This window comes from Ovis canadensis, chromosome 15, assembly GCF_042477335.2.
Source record: "Ovis canadensis isolate MfBH-ARS-UI-01 breed Bighorn chromosome 15, ARS-UI_OviCan_v2, whole genome shotgun sequence".
Lineage (NCBI taxonomy): Eukaryota > Metazoa > Chordata > Mammalia > Artiodactyla > Bovidae > Ovis > Ovis canadensis.
In genome coordinates this window covers 21,463,200-21,484,079 of record NC_091259.1, presented here as the reverse complement: position 1 = coordinate 21,484,079, position 20,880 = coordinate 21,463,200, and positions in this window count along the sequence as shown.

Genomic DNA, 20,880 nt, shown 5'->3' with positions numbered 1-20,880 from the left:
GCCCCTGAGGACTACCCGAGTGCCTGAACCTGAGCAGCTTAGATCTGGGAGGTGCATGCAGCCCAGGGCCAGCCTCCAACGGTTCCCGGTGGAGCAACCTAGAGCCTAAGCAGTGTGGGTAGGCCTCACGTGCTCTGAGTGGGGACAGGCCCAGTGTGACTGAGACACTGCGAGCACATGCCAGTGTTATTTGTTTGCACCATCCCTCCCTACCCACAGTGTGACTGAACATGTGAGCCTAAAAAAAGTGTCCACCACCACCACCCTTGTGTCAGGGTGGAAATCAGACATTGAAGAGACCAGTAAACAGAAGAAGCTAAAACAGAGCGAACCGCCTTGGAAGTGACAGGTGCAATAGATTAGAACCCTGTCATTAGTACCGACTACATAGGAAGGGGCCTGTAGATCTTGAGCTGGACCAAGGGAACTATCCAAAAATGAACTGACCCCACACTGCCCACAACAACACCAGAGAAAGTCCTAGATATATTTTTACTATTTTTATGATCATTCTTTTTTTTTCTTCTTTTTTAAACTTTTTAAAATTTTAAGTCCACTATTACTCCTTTAATTTTCATTTTTATAACCTATTACTTTTCAAAAAAAAAGACCCTATTTTTTAAAGCAAACTTCATTTATATATTTAATAATTTTAATAATTTTTGTGAATTTGTTTTTTTTAAAATCTTCTTCTTTTCTTTAGTATGGTATTTTTGAAAATCCAACTTCTACTCTAGATTTTTAATCTTTGCTTTTTGGTATTTGTTATCAATTTTGTACCTTTAAAAACCCAATCTTCAGTATCCATTTTAACTTGGGAGCAGGATTACTGGCTTGACTGCTCTCTCCTCCTTTGGACTCTCCTTTTTCTCCACCAGGTCGCCTCTGTCTCCTCCCTCCCCCCCGCTCCCCCCCCCCCTTTACTTCTCTACCCAACTCTGTGAATCTCTGTGTGTTCCAGATGATGGAGAACACTTAGGGAGCTGATTACTGGCTGGATCTGTCTCTCTCCTTTTCATTCCCCCCTTTTATCCTCCTGGCCACCTCTGTCTCCTTCCTACCTCTTCTCTTCTCTGTATAACTCTGTGAACATCTCTGAGCCGTCCAGATTGTGGAGAGCACATAAGGAAGTGATTACTGGCAAGCTTGCTCTCTCCTCTTTTGATTCCACCTCATCTCATTTGGGTCACCTCTAACTCCCTTCTCCTCTTCTATTCTCCATGTAACTCTGTGAACCTCTCTGGGTGTCCCTCACTGTGGAGAAACTTTTCATCTTTAACCTAGATGTTTTATCAAAGGTGCTGTATAGAAGGAGTAGTCTTGAGACTATTGTAAAAATAAGACTGAAAACCAGAAGCAGGAGGCTTACGTCTAAATCCCAAGAACATTAGAGAACTCCTGACTCCAGGGAACATTAATCAACAGGAGGTCATCAAATGCCTCCATACTTACACTGAAACCAAGCACCATCCAAGGGCCAACAAGTTCCAGAGCAAGACATACCATGCAAATTCTCCAGCAACACAGGAACACTGGACACTTCATTGCACTCCAGAGAGAAGAATTCCAGCCCACCCACCAGAACACCGACACAAGCTTCCCTAACCAAGAAACCTTGACAAGCCACTGATAAAACACCACCCACAGTGAGGAAACTCCATAATAAAGAGAACTCCACAAACTGCAGAATACCGAAAGGCCACCCCAAACGCAGCAATATGAACAAGATGAAGAGACAGAGGAATACCCAGCAGGTAAAGGAACAGGATAAATGCCCACCAAACCAAACAAAAGAGGAAGAGATAGGGAATCTACCTGATAAAGAATTCCAAATAATGATAGTGAAAATGATCCAAAATCTTGAAATCAAAATGGAATCACAGATAAATAGCCAGGAGACAGGGATTGAGAAGATGCAAGAAAGGTTTAACAAGGACCTAGGAGAAATAAAAAGGAATCAATATATAATGAATAATGCAATAAATGAGATCAGAAACAGTCTGGAGGCAACAAATAGTAGAATAACAGAGGCAGAAGATAGGATTAGTGAAGTAGAAGATAGAATGGTGGAAATAAATGAGTCAGAGAGGAAAAAACAAAAACGAATTAAAAGAAATGAGGACAATCTCAGAGACCTTCAGGACAATATGAAACACTCCAGCATTTGAATCATAGGAGTCCCAGAAGAAGAAGACAAAGAAAGACCATGAGAAAATACTTGAGATAATAGTTGAAAACTTCCCTAAAATGGGGAAGGAAATCATCACCCAAGTCCAAGAAAACCAAAGAGTCTCAAACAGGGTAAACCCAAGGCAAAACACCCCAAGACACATATTAATCAAATTAACAAAGATCAAACACAAAGAACAAATATTAAAAGCAGCAAGGGAAAAACAACAAGTAACACACAGGGGGATTCCCATAAGGATAACAGCTGATCTTTCAATAGAAACTCTTCAGGCCAGGAGGGAATGGCAAGACATACTTAAAGTGATGAAAGAGAAAAACCTGCATCCCAGATTACTGTACCCAGCAAGGATCTCATTCAGATATGAAGGAGAAATCAACAGATCTACAGACAAGCAAAAGCTGAGAGAATTCAGCACCACCAAACCAGCTCTCCAACAAATGCTAAAGGATATTCTCTAGACAGGAAACACAAAAAGGAGTATAAACTCGAAGTCAAAACAATAAAGTAAATGGCAACAGGATCATACTTATCAATGATTACCTTAAATGTAAATGGATTGAATGCCCCAAACAAAAGACAAAGACTGGCTGAATGGATACAAAAACAAGACCCCTACATATGTTGTCTACAAGAGACCCACTTCAAAACAAGGGACACGTAGCAGACTGAAAGTGAAGGGCCGGAAAAAGATATTTCACACTAATAGAGACCAAAGAAAGCAGGAGTAGCAATACTCATATCAGATAAAATAGACTTTAAAACAAAGGCTGTGAAAAGAGACAAAGAAGGACACTACATAATGATCAAAGGATCAATCCAAGAAGATATAACAACTATAAATATATATGCACCTAACATAGAAGCACCGCAATATGTAAGACAAATGCTAACAAGTATGAAAGGGGAAATTAACAATAACACAATAAAAGTGGGAGACTTCAGTACCCCACTCACACTTATGGATAGATCAACTAAACAGAAAATTAACAAAGAAACACAAACTTTAAATGATACACTAGACCAGTTAGACCTAATTGATATTCGTAGGACATTTCACCCCAAAACAATGAATTTCACCTTTTTCTCAAGCGCACATGGAACCTTCTCCAGGATTGATCACATTCTGGGCCATAAATCTAGCCTTGGTAAATCCAAAAAAATTGAAATCACTCCAAGTATCTTTTCTGACCATAATGAATTAAGATTAGATCTCACTTATAGGAGAAAAACTATTAAAAATTCCAACATATGGAAGCTGAACAACACGCTGCTGAATAACCAACAAATCACAGAAGAAATCAAAAAAGAAATCAGAATATGCATAGAAATGAATGAAAATGAAAACACAATAACCCAAAACCTGTGGGACACTGTAAAAGCAGTGCTAAGGGGAAAGTTCATAGCAATACAGGCATAACTCAAGACACAAGAAAGAAGTCAAATAAATAACCTAACTCTACACCTAAGGCAATAGAAAAGGAAGAAATGGATAACCCCAGGGTTAGCAGGAGGAAAGAAATCTTAAAAATTAGGGCAGAAATAAATGCTAAAGAAACAAAAGAGACCATAGCAAAAATCAACAAAGCCAAAAGCTGGTTCATTGAAAGGATAAATAAAATTGACAAACCATTAGCCAGACTCATCAAGAAACATGGGGATGACCCAGAGAGATGTTATGGGAAGGGAGGTGGGAGGGGGGTTCATGTTTGGGAACGCATGTAAGAATGAAAGATTTTAAAATTAAAAAAAAAAAAAGAAAAAAAAACTAAAAAAAAAAGAAACAAAGGGAGAAAAATCAAATCAATAAAATTATAAATGAAAATGGACAGATCACAACAGACAACACAGAAATACAAAGGATCATAAGAAACTACTATTAGCAATTATATGCCAATAAAATGGACAACGTGGAAGAAATGGACAAATTCTTAGAAAAGTACAACTTTCCAAAACTGAACCAGGAAGAAATAGAAAATCTTAACAGACCCATCACAAGCACAGAACTTGAAACTGTAATCAGAAATCTTCCAGCAAACAAAAGCCCAGGTCCAGACGGCTTCACAGCTGAACTCTACCAAAAATTTTGAGAAGAGCTAACACCTATCCTACTTAAACTCTTCCAGAAAATTGCAGAGGAAGGTAAACTTCCAAACTCATTCTATGAGGCCACCATCACCCTAATACCAAAACCTGACAAAGATGCCACAAAATAGAAAACTACAGGCCAATATCACTGATGAACATAGATGCAAAAATCCTTAAGCAAATTCTAGCAATCAGAATCCAACAACACCATGACCAAGTGGGCTTTATCTCAGGGATGCAAGGATTCTTCAATATCCACAAATCAATCGATGTAATACACCACATTAACAAATTGAAAAATAAAAGCCATATGATTATCTCAATAGATGCAGAGAAAGCCTTTGACAAAATTCAAGATCCATTTATGATAAAAACTCTCTAGAAAGCAGGAATATAAAGAACATACCTCAACATAATAAAAGCTATATATGACAAACCCACAGCAAACATTATCCTCAATGGTGAAAAATTGAAAGCATTTCCCCTAAAGTCAGGAACAAGACAAGGGTGCCCACTTTCACCATTACTGTTCAACATACTTCTGGAAGTTTTGGCCACAGCAATCAGAGCAGAAAAAGAAATAAAAGGAATCCAAATTGGAAAAGAAGAAGTAAAACTCTCACTGTTTTCAGATGACATGATCTTCTACATAGAAAACCCTAAAGACTCCACCAGAAAATTACTAGAGCTAATCAATGAATATAGTAAAGTTGCAGGATATAAACTCAACACACAGAAATCCCTTGAATGAGAAAATAGAGAAATTAAGGAAACAATTCCATTCACCATTGCAATGAAAAGAATAAAATACTTAGGAATATATCTACCTAAAAGAACTAAAGACCTATATATAGAAAACTATAAAACACTGGTGAAAGAAATCAAAGAGGACACTAATAGATGGAGAAATATACCATGTCCATGGATCGGAAGAATCAATATAGTGAACATGAGTATACTACCCAAAGCAATCTATACATTCAATGCAATCCATATCAGCTACCAGCGGTATTTTTCACAGAGCTAGAGCAAATAATTTCATAATTTGTATGGAAATACAAAAAACCTCAAATCACCAAAGCAATCTTGAGAAAGAAGAATGGAACTGGAGGAATCAATCTGCCTGACTTCAGGCTCTACTACAAAGCTGCAGTCATCAAGACAGTATGGTACTGGCACAAAGACAGAAATATAGATCAATGGAACAAAATAGAAAGCCCAGAGATAAATCCACATGCCTATGGACACCTTATCTTTGACAAAGGAGGCAAGAATATACAATGGAGAAAAGACAATCTCTTAACAAGTGGTGCTTGGAAAACTGGTCAACCACTTGTTAAAGAGTGAAACTAGAACACTTTCTAACACCATACACAAAAATAAACTCAAAATGGATTAAAGATCTAAATGTAAGATCAGAAACTATAAAACACTCTCTGACATAAATCACAGCAAGATCCTCTATGACCCACCACCCAGAATACTGGAAATAAAAGCAAAAATAAACAAATGGGACCTAATTAAAACTGAAAGCTTCTGTGCAACAGAGGAAACTATAAGGAAGGTGAAAAGACAGCCTTCTGAATGGGAGAAAATAATAGCAAATGAAGCAACTGACAAACAACTAATTTCAAAAATATACAAGCAACTCCTGCTGCTCAATTCCAGAAAAATACATGACCCAATCAAAAAATGGGCCAAAGAACTAAGTATACATTTCTCCAAAGAAGACATACAGATGGCTAACAAACACATGAAAAGATGCTCAACATCACTCATTATCAGAGAAATGCAAATCAAAACTGCAATGAGGTACCATTTCACGCCAGTCAGAACAGCTGCGATCCAAAAGTCCACAAGCAATAAATGCTGGAGGGGGTGTGGAGAAAAGGGAACCCTCTTACACTGTTGGTGGGAATGCAAACTAGTACAGCCACTATGGAGAACAGTGTGGAGATTCCTTAAGAAACTGGAAATATAAATGACTTATGACACAGCAATCCCATTGCTGGGCATACACACTGAAGAAACCAGAATTGAAAGTGACAGGTGTATCCCAATGTTCATCGCAGCACTGTTTATAATAGCCAGGACATGGAAGCAACCTAGATGTCCATCAGCAGATGAATAGATAAGAAAGCTGTGATACATATACACAATGGAGTATTACTCAGCCATTAAAAAGAATACATTTGAATCCATTCTAATGAGGTGGATGAAACTGGAGCCGATTATACAGAGTGAAGTAAGCCAGAAAGAAAAACACCAATACAGTATACTAATGCATATATATGGAATTTAGAAAGATGGTAACGATAACCCTGTATGCGAGACAGCAAAAGAGACACAGATGTACAGAAGTATTTTGGACTCTGTGGGAGAGGGAGAGGGTGCGGTGATTTGGGAGAATGGCATTGAAACATGTATAATATCATATAAGAAATGAATCACCAGTCTAGGTTCAATGCAAGATACAGGATGCTTGGGGCTGGTTCACTGTGATGACCCAGAGGGATGGTATGGGGAGGGTGGTGGGAGGGGGGTTCAGAATGGGGAACATGTCTACACCCATGGTGGATTCAAGTTGATGTATGGCAAAACTGATACAATATTGTAAATTAATTAGCCTCCAGTTAAAATAAATAAATTTAAATTAATAAAAAGAAAAAAGAAAAAAAAACACTATAAGGCGAACTTTTTACTAAGTGCTTTATGTTTGTTATTTTGAACCTTTCAGCAAACACTGAAATATTGGCTTTTTGTTAGCTCCTTGTTACAGGTGAGTACACACATTTATGGAGGTCACATAACTTCTGCCAAATCACAAAACCAGAAACTCATAGAACTTGGATTCAGATGTGCACTGTAGAAATCATTCTTTTATCTTTCTTATACTGTTTGCTACAGCCTTTATATGAATATAATCTTTTAGTAGTAAAGAGGACAATGATGTAGCTAGTCTCTGGATGTCACATCATTTTGTGCCATAAACTCAATGATTTTCCCCCATGGAGAATTCACTGATTCCTACTTCTCACTTTGAAACCACAGAGCTTATATTTCATATTATGCTTACAATAGTCACAATTGTCTTAGAGATGGGTGTATATGATTATCAGTTCAACTATATGTACACTATATGGAAGTAGTACCTACTGCTTATCTTTGTAGTCATTACAGCACTTAGCCCAGGGCATTGATATTAAAGTGTACAATAAATATTTGTTGAATGTTTTGAATTGAGAATCAAATGAGTTAATGCCTGTTAAATCTGTTTGTAAGGTGCTACCCATACGAAATATAATCTGATTATTTGAATCATATACTTTGTATAGAAGAAAAAGGGATAGAGTGGTGGTATGGAGGGCCCATTCCAGAGACTTTCAAGTCTTTTTTTAAAGTCATCAAAAGATCAATAGTGGAATTTCAATTTAAAGTGGAATTTTGTTAGTCATCCCTAGTGCTGACTTTATTTCCACTAAAAAATTTAAGAAGTTAAAGAAGAAAGATAAAATCCTCTAGCAATATGGAAAACAAAGACATAGGAAAAACAAAACTGCCAAAATCTAGGGGAAGGTTATTCTAAAGAGGATAACTGTGCTTCTATAAGTTAGTTGGATTCAGTTAAATTACAAATAAGAGATTCACAGTGCCTGAAACATAAAGGCATTTATTGTTTAAGAAATAGCCTTAAGTTAGGTATTCTCTGCATGCTTCCATTGCTCAACATCAACATCAAGAAGTCAGGATCTTTCATTTATTCCTAGTGGTAGCCTCAGTGTGTTGGTATTTTATCCTCAGGTTTTCATCTCATTGTACCAGGATAGCTGCCACAGCGCCAGATATTTAATCCCGAAACAGCATTATCTAAAGCAGGAAGGAAGGGGAAAGGGACCCCCCCCCCCAAAAAAAAAAACAAAACAAAAACAAATTATTTCCTTACAGGCTTCTCTTTTATTAGGAAAGGAAAACCTCCCCCTCCTCCTCCACCCCAAGTCTTCAGTAGACTTTACTTCATTGCCTGGAACTGGGTCACATGATCACCCCCTCAGTTCAGTTCAGTTCAGCCCTTCAGTCATGTCTGACTCTTTGTGACCCCATGGACTGCAGCACGCCAGGTTTCCCTGTCCATTACCAACTCCCAGAGTTACTCAGACGCATGTTCATCAAGTTGGTGATGCCATCCAACCATCTCATCCTCTGTCGCCCCCTTTTTGTCCTGCCTTCAATCTTTTCCAGCATCAGGGTTTTTTTCCAGTGAGTCAATTCTTCACATCAGGTGGCCAAAGCATTGGAGTTTCAGCTTCAGCACCAGTTCTTCCAATGAATATTCAGGATTGATTTCCTTTAGGATTGATTGGTTTGATCTCCTTGCAGTCTAAGGGACTCTCAAGAGTCTTCTCAAGAATTCAAAAGCATGAATTCTTTTGATCATCGTCTAGCTTACTCACTTTCAAAGGCAATACATTAGTGGTGACCTATAATTGGTCTAGGTATAAGCACATTGTCACACACATAAGCACCCAATCAAGTTCTTTTAGCAAGGAAGAATGGGAAAATGTCTATTGTACCAGCAACCAACAGTGTCAGTCATAAAACTGGATTGAGAAAAATTTTTACCTGTTATGTGCTTGCCTCATAGAACACAGAAGCCCTACCTATCTGGATGAGTGTTAGAAGATACTTCTTTCTCACCTGGATATCTGGGCTGAGATTCTGGATTAGTGCTCACCAGAAAACTAAGCAGTAATCCTTATATTCTCAGGTCTCTTCTTAAGATTGTTGGTTCTCTGATTCACCTATACTTTTGAATTCCTATGCACAATTTTCTACTTAAAAAAGACTACAACTTTAAGAACATGAAGCATGAAGTAGGAGAAACTTACAACAATCTCTTATATTCTTGCAAGTATTGTGTCTATAGATAAAAGATCGGATTTGGGAATATGAATTGATTGGAAATAGAACATTCTGGAGATTATAACTTTTCATGAGCTGTATTGCTTCAGAGTGTTAGAGCATCAAACTGTGGGGATTATCAGAAATTCTTCCTTCTGTTTATTAAAACAGGCACTATGGATGATGTCATGTTCCATTCTGGAAATTGAATACATTTGGGACGTATAACATGTCCAGTATTAATATTTGAGAAGGTAGTTTAAACAAAGAAAACATAAATTAACAGTGAACCAGTGCAGTGGCATCTACATATCTTTTCTATAGTTAATGATTTCTTCTTACTTGAATAAGACAAGAGAAAAAGAAACAACATGCAGGGCTTACATGTAAATATCACAAAGCGAAGACAAAATCATACTGAAATTTGGAGTATATCTTTTAAATGATCTACTTCAGGTAGCAAATTATTAATTTAAAAATGCTTGCTCTCCAGTATATAGTATTTGACATACAGTAGTCACAAGATGAGAACAGTTGAGATGATAAAATGAGATATAAATAAAAACGGATGATCTAAGGAAGCTTTGCAAGCAAACGTTCTAATATCATCTTTGTGGGCAAAACTTGGCCCTCCTAGGTTTTGCTTCCTCACGTTTCCTAACATTAGGAAGAATATTTCTTGTGCTACACCTATTGTTACAAAGTTTAGATGATGTTTCTTCACTTGTTTGATCATAATACTGTTATAAACAACATTTGTTTAAGCAGCTAAATTTTTTAAAATGGGATACTTTTAGAGGAGAATTTAAGTAAAAATCATTAGTAAATAAATGTTAACTTATGCTTACAGTCATAAAATATCTAGTGGCATTAAAAAAATCTCATAAAATTTTTAGTGGCCTAAAATGAAAAAGTTTTATTTCTTATTCATGGCAGTTTCCATCTTGGAAGAGGGGGCTCTTCTGTGTATAATCTGCATTTCAGGTTCTAGGTTGTCAGAGCAGTCATTATTTGGGACACTGCCAGTCATCATGGAAGAGGGAAAAAATGACTTAGGCATGGTCATGCCCTTGGCTGTTAAAAATTCTGGAGCATAAGTGATTTGTGTTACTTTTATTAACAACTCAATTTCCAGGTCAAATAAACTCAACCATCCAGAAGGAAGCCAAGAAGGAGTAAAATCCTACTTTGTTTGGAAGAGGTGGGGCTGGAAATTATAGTGACCATCACTGAAAACAATCACTTTCTACCTATATGGTCACAAATATTTAGCTCATTCTTTCCTGCAGGCAACATATACTGTCTTTCTCCCATGGGACAAAATTAAAAAAATTTAATTCAGAGCTCCACTCCTGCTGCTTCGAATGGAGCCTGGTCCCTGCGAAGCCAAACTCCTGGTTCAGCGTCTCTTTCTCTGCAGCCCCTGAGCTGTCATTGTCCTAGGGGAGGGCCCTGCCCACCATGGGCACTTGCCAGGTCATCTATAATAGACATGGTGCTCCTAATGTAACCTTCTCACAGTCTCTTAATAGTATGTAGATTCCTATAAGGCTAGTTAGCATCACAACTTTGGTTGAACTGGGTCTGAGATTTGCCATCACTTTGGCTTCCAGACAGTGCCTGAGTGAGTGGACATAGATGGGACGTGGGTCTCCTCAGGACATACTGAAACTTCAGCTTCTGGACAACACTGAGCCTTGTCTGTATAGACTGAGGTCCAGTATCTTCAGGACCTGCTGGGAGGCACCACTGTGGGAGTGAAAGGTAAAGGAAAAGTGAGGAAAAGTGTCCTATATATGATTGACTGCTGAGGGGTCCATTTTCAGATGAGCCCACAGAGAAAAGGCTTGATGTGGAAAATTGTGGATTTTAGGTAGCTCTGTGCATGGTGTAGACAGTTCCCACTGTCATTCTTCGGTGTGTGGTATCTCATTTCCTTGGCATCATTTATTGAGGGTTTTTTCCTTGGTGTATGTCCTGGGCAGCTTGTCATAAAATAGCTGATCACACAGACATGGAATTATTTCTGCACTTTCTGGTCTGTTCGTCTTGTTCATGCGCCTGTTTTTGTACCCATTCTATACCTTTTTGCTTCCTGTAACTTAGATATATAGTTTCAGGTCAGAGAGAGAGTTGACTCTAGCTGCGCTCTCCTTTTTTAGGGTTGCTTTCGCTCTTTGGGGTCCTTTTTGGTTCCACACAAATGATAGGATTCTTTGTTCTGTTTCTTGAAAAATGCCACTTTAACTGTGCTGGAGATTGAACTGAAGGTATACACTGCTTAGGCTGGATGGATGTTTAACAATATTCTTCCAATGCATGATTACAAAATATTTTTCCTATTTACAATTTTCTTCTTCAGCTTCTTTATTAGTGTCTTGCAGTTTTCATTGTGTAGGTCATTGGTTCAATTTATACCTAGGTGTAGGGAGAAAGTGGAGAAGGCAATGACACCCCACTCCAGTACTCTTGCCTGGAAAATCCCATGGATGGAGAAGCCTGGTGGGCTGCAGTCCATGGGGTCGCTAAGAGTCGGACATGACTGAGCGACTTCACTTTCACTTCTCACTTTCATGCATTGGAGAAGGAAATGGCTACCCACTCCAGTGTTCTTGCCTGGAGAATCCCAGGGATGGGGGAGCCTGGTGGGCTACCGTCTGTGGGGTCGCACAGAGTCAGACACAACTGAAGCGACTTAGCAGCAGCAGCAGCAGTAGGGAGAAAGAAAATTAGCCAAGATGGGGTGTTCAGGCTCTCTGGCCCCACATTTAATAAATAATGACTACCTAACAGCTGAGATCATTTATGGCACTGCACAGGCACATCACGAGGTACTTGTTTGGTTACAGGCTACTTTGTGTGGTACACCTGCGTGAGCTCCACCTAAGAACAGCGCCAGGCAGGAGAGAATACTGTTATGACCACTGTGCCAGCCAGGAGAGGGGTTGCGTTATGTTAGGTTATGCTATGGCTGCTGCTTTGGCTGCAGCGTCAACCAGGAGAGAATGAATGTGTCTGCAGTTCCTGTGGCTCCTTGAGTCTCCTTCCAGCCTCTTGGCTTGTGCCTTGCTTACCCTGGGTTCAGCGAACAGTGAGGACAGTGAGATACAGTGAGACAACTGGTGCCAGGAACAGGATGAAGAGAAATGCACCTGGCGTGGTTGGTAGATACCCAGTGGGTAGAGGAGCCTGAGGCTCCACTGGATGGAGGAAGCCAGTGCCTACTATGTGGCATGTGGTACCACATGGCCATGATCCTCTTGATGTGGGCTCTGGTGGAAGACTGGAAAACGGTGGATGGGTTATCAGATAGCCTTGAAAATGCATTACAAGCGGTGAGTTATCATTTTCCAAACAAGGTGGTATGCACTGCCACCCAGCATTTCTGACAGTGAGGTGGTAAGTGACAGTGATGATGAACATTGTGAGACTAAGGATGTTGATGATGAACGTTGTGAGACTGTGGGTCCCCAGTTGAGAGTGAGGCTACTCTGTAGCAGAAAGTGAAGCATGAGCAGCCTATAGCCTAGGGGGGCATCCTTAAGGGGTCCCCGATGTGACAGAGTTCACGACGTATTGAACATATAGTCAGGTGGAGCTGGTTGACTTGGGTAAGCAGTTTTGATAAACGTAAGGGGAAATCTTGGCAGCTTGGCTTTTGTGACTCTGGGACACAGGGTGGGCCTGGCACCTGTGGTGGAGGTTTGTGGGTCCTTACTGAGAGAAATAGAGGGACAGCATGTGAGATGCCATTTTGAACATGTGAGGACCCCAAAGAGGGCCTGAGCCGGCAGGGGCCCATCTGGGTTATGTGGATGCAGATGTGGGCTGATTTGTGTGGAGGTGTACTGTAAAGGTTGTCCTGTGATGCAAATTTAGGTTGTGTCTGTAGATTTAGTGGAACAGTGAACTGTGAAGGCTGTGTCCTGTGATGTGCTACTAACCTCTGATTCCTTTGCAGATTTATAACAATGTGAAAGCATTTGCAATCTTGTGGATGGGCTGTGAATGCCGCAAAAATCCCCTCTTTGAAGTGGCGGCCCCACGCCTGTGGGGGGTTTTTGCAGGTCCTTAATAAAAAACCCTGCAGAAGTGGAGTTGCCCCTGTGGAGGCTTTCCTGAAGTCTCACAAGGGCAGACAGTGGACTGGACTTGGCCATGGAAGATAAAGGGACTCCACGAGCAGTGGGTGGCTCTTCTAGCCCCATGAGGGCAAGGACTGCAGCATGAGTTCCAGGTGATACCTGGTGTTGGGTTTTTGCTATGTATTGGGGCTGTAACTGTTTGTGTTTGTAGCTACTGATATTGTGAGATGCAAATCCAAGGGTTATTGTTACTTGCCAAGGGACTATTGCAGAAGATGGACTGTGCATAGAACATGAGTTGAGAGACCCTGAAGGTGCAGAGTGTGGGGAGAGAGAAAATTGGCCAAGATGTGGTGTTTAGGCTCTCTGGCCCCACATTTTGTAGATAATGACAGTGTAACAGGTGAGATCATTTACAGCACTTCACAAGCACATCATGGGGTACTCACTTTGTCACAGGCTACTTTGTGTGGTACACCTGTGTGAGCTCCACCTAAGAAAAGCGCCAGGCAGGAGAGAATACTGTTACGACCACTGTGCCAGCCAGGAGAGGGGTTGCGTTATGTTAGGTTATGCTATGGCTGCAGCGTCAACCAGGAGGGAATGAACATGTCTGCAGTTCCTGTGGCTCCTTGAGTCTCCTTCCAGCCTCTTAGCTCATGCCTTGCCTACTCTGGGTTCAGTGAACAGTGAGGACAGTGAGATACAGTGAGACAACTGGTGCCAGGAAGAGGATGAAGAGCAATGCACTAGGTATTTTATTCTTTTTGATGCAATTGTAAATGGAATTGCTTCCTAAATTTTTCTTTCTGATGCTTCTACTTCTTTATTACTGTATAGCAACTCAACTGCTTTCTGTGTATTGCTTTTTATTATTCAGCTTTACTAAATTCATGTATTACTTGTACTGTTTGGTGGTTTGATGTGGAAAATTATAATTCAAAAATCCCTTTGCTTCTACCATATCTCAAGTCATTCACAACATAGATGACATAGTGACTACTAATATAATCTTCCCATATTACCTCTTAATAATATATAGATTACTACAAGAACAATCAGCTTAACCATTTTGAGTAAACTGAATCTGAGTAAGGCTTGGCCGCTGTAATGAAGCTTGACATCTTATTTTACTTTTCTGGCATGGTACTGACATGTTTGTTTCGAAAAGTTATTTACTTTCTAAACATACAGAAAACTTGCAGTAGCAGTACAATGTACTCTTTTTTTTTCAGTTTTTTATTTTTTAAATTTTAAAATCTTTAATTCTTACATGCGTTCCCAAACATGAACCCCCCTCCCACCTCCCTCCCCATAACATCTCTCTGGGTCATCCCCATGCACCAGCCCCAAGCATGCTGCATCCTGCGTCAGACATAGACTGGCGATTCAATTCTTACATGATAGTATACATGTTAGAATGTCATTCTCCCAAATCATCCCACCCTCTCCCTCTCCCTCTGAGTCCAAAAGTCCATTATACACATCTGTGTCTCTTTCCCTGTCTTGCATACAGGGTCGTCATTGCCATCTTCCTAAATTCCATATATATGTGTTAGTATACTGTATTGGTGTTTTTCTTTCTGGCTTACTTCACTCTGTATAATCGGCTCCAGTTCCATCCATCTCATCAGAACTGATTCAAATGAATTCTTTTTAACGGCTGAGTAATACTCCATTGTGTATATGTACCACAGCTTTCTTATCCATTCATCTGCTGATGGACATCTAGGTTGTTTCCATGTCCTGGCTATTATAAACAGTGCTGCGATGAACATTGGGGTACATGTGCCTCTTTCAATTCTGGTTTCCTCGGTGTGTATGCCCAGCAGTGGGATTGCTGGGTCATAAGGTAGAAATAAACTCAAAATGGATTAAAGATCTAAATGTAAGATCAGAAACTATAAAACTCCTAGAGGAGAACATAGGCAAAACACTCTCCGACATAAATCACAGCAGGATCCTCTATGATCCACCTCCCAGAATTCTGGAAATAAAAGCAAAAATAAACAAATGGGATCTAATTAAAATTAAAAGCTTCTGCACAACAAAGGAAAATATAAGCAAGGTGAAAAGACAGCCTTCTGAATGGGAGAAAATAATAGCAAATGAAGCAACTGACAAACAACTAATCTCAAAAATATACAAGCAACTTCTGCAGCTCAATTCCAGAAAAATAAACGACCCAATCAAAAAATGGGCCAAAGAACTACAATGTACTCTTATCTGTAAGTTCAGTGTCCTCAATCCTCATTGATTTATGACACATGCTAATTTAAAGGACAACTTCCATTATGTTTTACCCGCAAAAGGAACACTTTCCCAGGGAACTCCCACTTAACCTACAAATGAGAAATCATTGTGATTTTCACCTTCTATAATACAGTCCACAGGCCCACTTCCACTTTTACCAGCTGCCCCAGAGCATGAAAATATCTTTTTCCATTCTCATCCAGTTTTGTTTTTCTTGAAGTGTTCTTGAGACTTTCCCTCGTTTTCACAACCTTGATGGAATTAAAACACATAAGATGAGTATGACCTGGGTGAACTTTTCTGTGTGACTTCCTTCACTTAGGATGTTTTCCGCAGTCATGCATAACATGTGTTAGTATGTCATTCATGTTTTTCATGATGAGTAAATCTATTGTGCATGCTTGTGTGCTCAGGTATGTCCAACTCTTTGCCACCCCATGGACTGTAGCCCACCAGGCTCCTCTGTCCATGGGATTCTCCAGACAAGAATACTGGAGTGGGTTACCATTCCCTTCTCCGGGGGATCTTCCTGACCCAGGGATCGAACCTGAGTCTCCTACATCTCCTGCATTGGCAGGTGGATTCTTTACCACTAGTGGCAGCTGGGAAACCATTTAAAGTGCACAGTTCTGTGACATTAACTACATTTACATTATTGCACAAATATCTTTACCATCCATCTCATACTTTTTCATTTTTTCCAAGTGAAACTGCATCTGTTAAATGCTACTTTCTTCAATTCTTATCAACCACATTCTACCTTATGTCTCTAAATCTCACCTCTCTAGATACTTCATAAAAATGCAATAATATAATTGTCCTTTTGTGACCAGTTTAATTCAGTTAGCATGATGACTTTAGGGCTCATACATATTGTGGCATTGTCTGAATTTCCTTAGTTCTTGAGGTTAATTAATATCCCTTTGTATATATATCACATTTTGTGTATAGATTCATTTATCCATGGATACATGGGTTGCATTCATATTTTGGCTGGTTTGAGTAATGCTGCTATGAATATAGGTGTACAAATATGTTTTAATTTCTACTTCCAAAACTTGAATATATGTACTGAAGTGGAATTAACAGATTGTTCATTAATTTATGCTTAATGTTTTAACAAACCACCCTACAGTTTTCTAGAGCAGATGCACCATTTTACTCCATTTCTGTATATGACAGAATGATATGGAACTTTATCGATCTACCCCCCTTTTGCTAATCCATTCATTCACTGATGGAATTGTTTTTATCATTGGGCCAATGTCAACAATGCTGTTGTAAATATTTTTGTACAAGTTTTTATTGAACAACTGATTTCAGTTCTTTGTGGTATATGTCTAGGAATGGCATTCTTGAACCAAACTGTAATTTTATTTTTTATCTTTTTAAGCAAATGCCAAACTACTGTACATAATGTCTGCACCAATTTACATTTCCACGGGCAATGTGTTAAAGTTTCTAATTTCTCTACATATTATTGCCAGCATTTTAAAATGTGTTTGTTCTTGATTATAATCATTTATTGCATGTGAAAAAACAATCTTACCCAGTCCTAACAACCAGTTGTAACATAATGTAACATCCAGTTATTGTCTAGGATTTTCTGATGATTCATGGTGGTTTCTATATTGTGGATGTTAGGGGAAGGCCCTAGTGATTTCATTAGGTCCAGATGCGGCTCCTCTTAATCCATAGATCTGTGAGCTAAAAAGATTAGCTATGTGTTTCTCAAACCAAATATACAATGGTTGAGCAGGACAAGCAGAATAAACATTCTTGTTTGGTAATAGAAAGGAAGACTCACAGAAGTCATGGTTCACAGCCATTCTAAGCATCATTATTAGGGAGAATTGGCAAGGGCTTGCTACGCTATTTGCCTCAGTCCTGATTCTGATTCCTAAGAGGGGTCCTCAGTCCATGGGTCTTTAGGCCTTAGCTCTAACAACTCTGGGGCTCTTCCTTTTTCATTACCCTCTTTGACTCTACCTAAGAATGTGCCTTCCCTTTTGTTGATCTGCTTTTCATTGAGCATCCTTTTCACAGGACAAGTCAAAGAGCCATTCTTAAAAATTCAAGAATTTCTTCTCCCCTTTCCCCACCAACTCTCTATTTCCTTAGTCTTCTTTCACAGGTTCCAGATTTATTTGACTTATAGGCATTTTAAAAATGCAGGCTCTTTATTTGTGATTCTAGTCCCCTCCATTTGCCAGTAAGCATACTCTATCTACAGAGAAGGCGATGGCACCCCACTCCAGTACCCTTGCCTGGAAAATCCCATGGACAGAGGGGCCTGGTAGGTTGCAGTCCATGGGGTTGTGAAGAGTCGGACATGACTGAGGGACTTCACTTTCACTTTTCAATTTCATGCATTGGAGAAGGAAATGGCTACCTGCTCCAGTGTTCTTGCCTGGAGAATCCCAGAGATGGTGGAGCCTGGTGGGCTGCCGTCTATGGGGTCACACAGACTCAGACACGACTGAAGCGACTTAGCAGTAGCATACTCTATCTACCTATCTGAGAGGGAACTACACTTAAGGTTTGTTTCTCCTTGAATAATTTTGACAAGTTGAAAGGATTTACACTGTTCCACCTTAATCCATTAAGAGAGATTTTTAACAATGAGTCTAAGGATATACCTTGATTTAATTCTTGCTGTTAGATTAAGTTCTAATTTTTCTTATTTGAGATTGAGAAACACTTACCTCTTCCAGTTCTAGGAGTCCCTAAATATAAATTTCGAGTCCCTGTTATTCCTGCTTAAAACTGGATCAGGTTTTTAATTTTTTTTCCTGAGCCTACTTTTTTCTTTTAGTACTTTGCAAAGTACAACAAACAGCAACTGGGACACACTGCTAACCTCCCAGGAGAAATGCAAGGTCGTTAGATGTGGAGTCTGTCTTATAAATTATAGCATTCAGTGTCGTGGTGGTAAATGTTTAATAGCTGGCTCTTCATAAAAAAAAGCCTTGATTTGTAGTGCTTCTCAATTTCAGTGGTATAAATTCTCACACTATGGCAGATTTGTTAGCAACATGCATTACAAAACCTGAAGTTGGGAAGAGATACTTACTTATCTCTTGGATGCCTTTTGGACACAGCCAGCTCTAGAACACTACTGATTGCAGGTGATTGTTTTACCAAATATTTCATAATTGCTTCACATACAGTGTCATCCTTTCAGTGTCTCTCAACATGCTGCCTGGCCCAAATATAATGCCATAAACTTTAGATTATTTTTAAGGACAACTCATATTCTAGGTACTAACTTCTCTACTCATTAGAATAGATTGCAGTAGCAGATAAAGGCAAAATCTCTGTGGCTTAAAAAAAAAAAAGGTTTATTTCTCACTTATACTGCCATGCCCATTCAAATATTCCTGGGACCAAAACCCAGGTACTACCATGGGGTCACCTGAACTTCCAGATGTTCAAGCTGATTTTATAAAAGGCAGAGGAACCAGAGATCAAATTGCCAACATTCACTGGATCATCAAAAAGGCAAAAGTTACAGAAAAACATATATTTCTGCTTTATTGACTGGGCCAAATCCTTTGACTGTGTGGATCACAATAATCTGTGGAAAATTCTGAAAGAGATGGAATACCAGACCACCTGACCTGCCTCTTGAGAAACCTATATGCAAGTCAGGAAACAACAGTTAGAACTGGACATGGAACAATAGACTGGTTTCAAATAGGAAAAGGAGTACATCAAGGCTGTATATTGTTACCCTGCTTATTTAAGTTCTATGCAAAGTACATCATGAGAAATGCTGGGCTGGATGAAGCATAAGCTGGAATCAAGATTTCCAGGAGAAATATCAATAACCTCTTTTATGTAGATGACACCACCCTTATGGCAGAAAGTGAAGAACTAAAGAGCCTCTTGATGAAAGTGAAAGAGGAGAGTGAAAAAGTTGGCTTAAAGCTCAACATTCAGAAAATGAAGATCATGGCATCTGGTCCCATCACTTCATGGAAAATAGATGGGGAAACAATGGAAAGAGTGGCTGACTTTATTTTTTGGTGCTCCAAAATCACTACAGATAGTGACTGCAGCCATGAACTTAAAAGATGCTTACTCCTTGGAAGGAAAGTTATGACCAACCTAGACAGCATATTCAAAAGCAGAGACATTACTTTGTCAGCAAAGGTCCATCTAGTCAAGCCTATGGTTTTCCACACAGGTGGTCATGTATGGATGTGAGATTTTGACTATAAAGAAAGCTGAGCACCGAAGAATTGATGCTTTTGAACTGTGGTGTTGCAGAAGACTCTTACGAGTTCCTTGGATGGCAAGGAGATCCAACCAGTCCATCCTAAAGGAGATCAGTCTTGAGTGTTCATTGGAAGGACTGATGTTGAAGCTGAAGCTCCAATACTTTGGCCAGGTGATGCGAAGAACTGATTCATTTGAAAAGATCCTGATGCTGGGAAAGATTGAAAGCAGGAGGAGAAGGGGACGATAGAGGATGAGATCACTGGATGGCATCACCAACTCATGAGTTTGGGTGAACTCTGGGAGTTGGTGATGGACAGGGAGGCCTGGCATGCTGCGGTTCATGGGGTCACAAAGAGTTGGACACGACTAAGTGACTGAACTGACTGAACTGAACCACCTGAAACACTGTAAATCAACATGATTGGGGCGGGTGGGAGAATTATAGAGGGTGTGAACTGTCAACTGAGTGAATTGTTTTAAGATGTACTGGGTACACTTTTGTTCACAATTCATTGACCAGGATTAGTGACAAAACTAAAAGAGGAAAGGAAGGAGAAATCAAGTGTGAACCTACAAAGTACCAGAACAGAGAATAATTTGTGGTCAATGCTAGCAGCTATCACAACTCTATAACAGTAAAAGTGCCTCCATCCACAAAGCTTACACAATTTTGAAGCAACTTGAACAGTGTTTTCTTATTTTTCTTTATTTTATATAGATTTTAAGACTAAGAAAATACAAAATGGCACTAATTATATTTTATCAAATTCTTCATGTAATGATTCAACAAAGATTTTTGATTACTCTCATGGTGACTGCAGCAATGAAATTAAAAAACACTTACTCCTTGGAAGAAAACTTATGACCAACCTAGATAGCATATTGAAAAGCAGAGACATTACTTTGCTGACTAAGGTCCGTCTAGTCAAGGCTATGGTTTTTCCTGTGGTCATGTATGGATGTGAGAGTTGGACTGTGAGGAAGGCTGAGCGCCAAAGAATTGATGCTTTTGAACTGCGGTGTTGAGAAGACTCTTGAGGGTCTCTTGGACTGCAAGGAGACTCAACCAGTCCATTCTGAAGGAGATCAGCCCTGGGATTTATTTGGAAGGAATGATGCTAAAGCTGAAACTCCAGTACTTTG